Here is a 6,000-nt window from a genome sequence, read left to right on the forward strand (position 1 = left end):
CATCACATCACACATTCGCTGACTGAATGGAGAGAGAGCGGTGTCTCCACTAGAGCTACAAATCTTAAATAAGAGGTAAATTACGATCCATCGTTAAGTAAAACGCTCATTCCAAACACAATATCAATAGCTATATTTGTCAAACGAAAGGAACGACATTAACCGTTCCGGGAACAGTATTTTTTTTGTTCTAACCGGTTCGGGAACGTCAATTTATTGGTGGAACTCATAACCGGAAACGTTATAATTCCGTTTCTGTTCGGAACGAACCGATTGGGGGAAAGAATCGGTTCAAAGCCCTGCTCACACTACACCCTACACTCCTTTATGAAGTGTGAAACTGGTGGAAGTGCACTGAAAGGTTCGAGTGCGCAGGTTATAAGTGTGAAAAATGGAAGAATTGGGAAGCTAAGAGTTATGTCATCAACAATTTGTTATTGAAATTGTAACAAGTGATTGTTTTGAATAAAGTGCAGGAACTGAAATTTGAGAGGATTGGTTGGGCAGTGGTGGCCTAGTGGTTAGAGCACTGCGCTTCGGTCCCACAGACTGCCACTCTGGGTCCCTGAGCAAGACTCTTAACCCCAGATTGCTCCCCAAGGGGATGGTTAAAATGCAGAAGTGAATCTCTCCATTGTGAAATCAATAAAGTTCAACTAACATATACCCAAAAACATATATCTTGTGTGCCTTTAATTAATGATAGCACTTTGATGTGACATTGTTTTCTTGTGATGCAGAAAATTTGAAAATTATAATAATAACATAATTATTGTATTTTTAAGAATGTCTGCTGCTACTGGTTGTTTAAATTTTTTTGGAAACAGCAACTTTGAGATAAAACAAATTCAACTAATATACACACTTTACTTGCTGCTTTCACTCATTTTAAAGGGCAATTAGATCAAACTAATTCAATAAAGCAGATAGAATAAAACTAAACTGGCTGCTACTACATAGTGAAAACGTTTTACCTGATAAGGTGGTCAACAAGTTGCCCAAACAGATTTAGCATTTGATCCATTTGTCCCTGAGAATTGTCCAGCCAGGCTCAGTCCTGGTCATCCTTCCCTTTTTGCTTCCTCTCCACGTTCCCTCACCATTCCCTAAAGTCCTTTTCTGCACTCTCATCTCTGTTTCTCTACCTTTTCCCTCCAATTCCATAATTTTTATTAGTTCACTGCTATATATATATATATATATATATATATATATATATATATATATATATATATATATATATATGCTTGCCTAAAATATGTTTAAATTGTTTACAGCTGCTTCACTAACATAAAACTCGTTATGAGTAAAAATAACTACCATGTTAATTTTAAGAGACCAAAGTTGTTGATTAGTCAATTAATTAAGGTGGCAGTGTGCTTTAAATGTAGAGTATGTCTTTTTACACTCTAAAATATAACCAAAATATGTTGTTTTATAACCTGTATAATTGACATATTTTCCCCTCTTTTTGCTCAAAACGTCACATGCAGTAATGAATTGTGGGTAATACAGCTCGGGAAAGCCTGCATCAGTCCGGACTTCGCCAAAGGGGGCGGAACGGAGGACCTCTCTGGAGCATCGGGACACACGACGCGCTCAAACCCTGAGCGGGAATGTGCATTTGAGAGGCACATAGGTGGAAGGACAAGTGTTGTTGCCCTGCAGGAAAGTGAACCACCTCAAATTCCGAGCCACCTCTAACAGGTTTTCATCCAGTAGAACCAAGTATTTATCTCCTTTCATCCCATCAACTCTGACCTGTTCTTCTACCCCTGTTGGAAAAAAGCAATCCCACAGTGTGATGCTGCTTCCACTATGTTTCACCATGGGTATGGTTCATGCAGGGTGATGTGCAGGATTATATTTAAACCACACACAGTGTTGTGCATGGAAGTCAAAAACAATGTATATATTTTTTTATCTTGTTGAAGAGAATATCCTTCTCTAAATATTTGCAAACTGCAGGCAAAACTTCTTATGGCTTTCTTTCAGCTTCAGCTTTCTTTCTCTTCCATAAGGGGTCAATTTGTGCCATGTACACTAATAGCTGTTCTTTCTGCTGTTCCTCCAGGGTTATCACAGGCTCTATGGCTCCTTCTCTGATTAAAACTGTCCTTTCCAAGTCTGTCGGTTTTGACTCAGTTTGCAAATGAGGTGACCTTTCAATACAAGTCTTGGTTGGGCCTTTTGTCAAGTGGTATCATAAAAAACAAGGATGAATAAAAATGCTAGCATGCAACACTTTGCAGATTTTTATCTGTAAAAAAAGTTTGAAAACAATGTATCAGTTTACAATGAAAAACACAACTTTGGGATGTTCTGTTTCACAAAGTCCCGACAAAATGCACTGAAATCTGCGGTTGGAACGTAGCATAACATCTGCACAAGTTCACTTTTGCATGACACTCTAGCTCAGGGGTGTCAAACTCATTTTGGTTTATGGGCCGCATACAGCTTAATCTGATTTTAAGAGGGCCACACGAGTAAACTCATTGCAAGATTAAATATAACTAATAAATGTGGACTTGTTGTTGATTTTTATATTAAATTAATTTCACTTTTACACAATATATAATGAATAACCTCAGCGTTTTTAAGAAAAGTATGTGCAATTTCAACAATACTTTTACTCAGTTAAACATTTACTTGTGCATTATGCATAAGAACTGATCACAGTGATTGTACAATGTTGAAAAACATTTATTCACATTTTAAAAACACTGCCCTACATGACAAAATACGTCAAACAGATAAAAATTAAGAAATGATTTAAATTTTTCCACACCTGAAGCTTAATCTGCTGATTAAAACACAGCTCGTGGACAATATAGGAACTGCAGATTTTCAATTAAACAAAGTACATGTTTTTTTCAATAATTGTTTTATCATTCTCTTCCTTTTATCTACTCTTTCTTTCATCTTTTCTTTTTTTCTTCTTGTTCTTCTTTTCCTCTCCTACTTTCCCATTGTAGTGTCCATATCATTTGAGATATTCCCGCATGAATCATAATAAAACTATTCACATTCATAAATCAAGTGGAGCACTATGGCAAAAGCAGTACTGCTCCACTTGTGAAAGTCAAATCTGATGAGCTCTTTTTGGCATTAAGACAACAATTCTGATTGCGACATTGTCAGACAGGACACTGAAAAAAAAGTTGGTTTTTTTTGTTTTGTTTTTATAATGACAATGCATTTATCCACCGGGCCAGACTAAATTGTTGGGTAGGCCGTATGTTTGACACCCCTGCTCTAACTCCTCTCAACAAAACGTCCTTGCTTTCAAATCTTGGTACATAGGCTTTAAACAACAGTATTGTAAACAACAAGCCTGAAAGGTAAATCGGACACTCCAAACGGGCATGGGGTGTTAATGTAAACATGCAGGGCTGTTTTATTTATCTTGGTTGTGCAAGAAAGTTTTCTCTGTTTTCTAGAGCAGAAGCTCCAGGAAACAAAAGTGTAAAGATAAGGACTCACGCCTGTTGTTATTATTAACACCCAGTGACCGTAAATCAAAAACCCGTTTGTAAATACCTGTGCTACTTTCTTTCTTGAGTGCATTGAAAAAGATCTGTTGACTAAATGTGAGCTCATATTTCAAACATCCAACTTCCATTTCCTTCAAGCATTCTAACCTAATTAAAATCCTTTAATATAAGTGACAAGATTTAATAACCAATTCTGTCCTTTTATTGGAAGCAGTAAAAGTCAGTTTATTTAGACTTGAGTTGGTACTTTCAATAACATGGATGTTAGGGGTTATATGTTGCAAAAAAGGTCTGTAAAATGCTTGAAACACAATTATGCTCGTTTAAGAGTTTAAGTTAGCCGTACTTAGTAGGATAAAGTGAAACAAATCAGATTTATATTTTTTGCTGTGTGTTTGGTTTATGGGATACAATAATTAACATTGGTAAATATACACATTGAAATCTTAAAAACTGATTCTGCCACTTCGAACATGTTTCCAGGTAGTATTCTCCATTTATGTATGTGAGTTTAATAGCGGCTCCAATCCACTTCGACTCAGACCTGGTACTGACACACCAGGACACCACAAACGGTGTTTTCTGTCAGCCTGCCCCAGGACAGCTGTAGCTACTAACATAGCTCACCACCGTCAGGGTGTGAATGTGTGTGTGAATGGGCGAATGACTAAGACTGTAGTGTGAAGCGCTTTGGAGGTCGTCAAGACTAGTTAAAAGTGCTGTACAAGTACAAGCCATTTACCATTTTCTTTGTCCATGTCCTAATTAGAGCTTTGAGTTCAAAAGCAAATTAAGACTGAGCTCAATAAACTGTATTAACCAGAGGTATGTAGTTACTAGTTACGGTTGTGCAGTTACATTTACATTACATTTAGCTGAAGAAAAAAAAAAACTACTTCTGTCAGTAATTTTACTGCTCCATATGTCTTATTTTTAACTGGATGCAATTTCTACTCCCTTTCGTTACGTTACTGAATAAATAGGAAGAATGTTTTAACCATAGATACACCAGATGCAAACCTGTAATGCTTATACTAAAGACTTCTTGTTTGTGCAAGAAGCTTCATTTTATTGCAATGTTACTTTATCTGCTTAGCCTGCTTTGCCGTTTGGAGGGACGTGAATACACAATAAAGAGTATACATTGTCTAACTCATCCAAATAATCAAAACCATGTGTTCCAATCACTTCCATTGCCACAAGTGAATAAAATCCGGACACGTAGATTGTTTCTGCAAACTACCTGTGAAAGAGTGCATTGCCCTCTGGAGCTCAGTGAATCCCAGTGTGATACTGTGATAGGATGCCATCTTTGTGAAAAGGAGTTGTGAGATTTTCTTGCTCCCAAATAATCCACAGTCAACTGTGAGTGGTATTATAACATCTTGGAAACAAACTGCAGCTGCTTGTTCGCTTGGATTTTTTGTTACCTTTAACTTTTATCTCCTAGCCAAAACTACGGAAAAGTTGGACAAACTATTTCAGATAAGTAACTCAAGGATTTATGTATTTTATTTATTTATTTGTTTATTTTTCCTTTTTGGACTCTGGGAAAGGCCAGTTGATACCAGCCAATCAGCACAAGATGCCTTCCTTCACCTGAGAGGACTTTATAACAATCTTATACAAAAATTGCTGTAATGGAAACGAAAATTCTTCAACTTGAAGTAAATTTGGAGGTAAATGGATTTGGTAATGACACAACTCTCTCTGCCCATGATTCTGAACAGTGACAACCAGCCCAGCAACCCCAATTTACTGATCACCAATGGAAATGGGATTAAACCCACCTGCAGCCCACCGTGGAACACCCTGGGTATAAGGCCAAGGAATCAGGGAAGAACCCCACAACTAGTCAAAGAACTGGCCAATATTACAGAGAAATGCTCCCGTTGTCCCAGGGAAAAGGAAAAATGTGCCGTTATCAGGAGTGAACCAGCTGGAAACGTTCGAATTCCACTCCATGACAGATCTGCTCCACTTCAATGTTGCATCCTGGAAAATAATCCTTCTCCTGACAGCAATCAAAGATATTACAACAACCTTCGCTATAAACGGTCTTCTCCTAAGATCTTTATTGTCTCATATATCTGACCTACCCTGCATACCCAGAACCAGAACCAAACATGGAGAAGCAGCATTTAGTTTTTATGGTCCACTTATCTGGAACAAACTTCCAGAAAACTGTAAAAGTGCTGAAAACCTGTGTTCTTTTAAATCAAGGTTAAAAAAACATTTGTTTAGAGTAGTCTTTAAATATTAATGTTGAGGTTTATAGTCCAACCTGTCTTATATATCTGACCTACTGCTACTGTTCCACTGCAAAGTGCTTGCCTCTGCTATGTTTTTTTCTGTCAATGTAATGTTTTCTTTCCTCTGTTTGTCTTTTGTTTAATCTTTTTGTTTATGTACAACAGTTTGAACTTTTTTACTACTGAAAAGTGCTTTATAAATAAACTTGCATTTGACTTGGCTTGCCTTGCCTTAATTTCAGCAGGTAAATAGG

This window comes from Fundulus heteroclitus, chromosome 5, assembly GCF_011125445.2.
Source record: "Fundulus heteroclitus isolate FHET01 chromosome 5, MU-UCD_Fhet_4.1, whole genome shotgun sequence".
NCBI lineage: Eukaryota > Metazoa > Chordata > Actinopteri > Cyprinodontiformes > Fundulidae > Fundulus > Fundulus heteroclitus.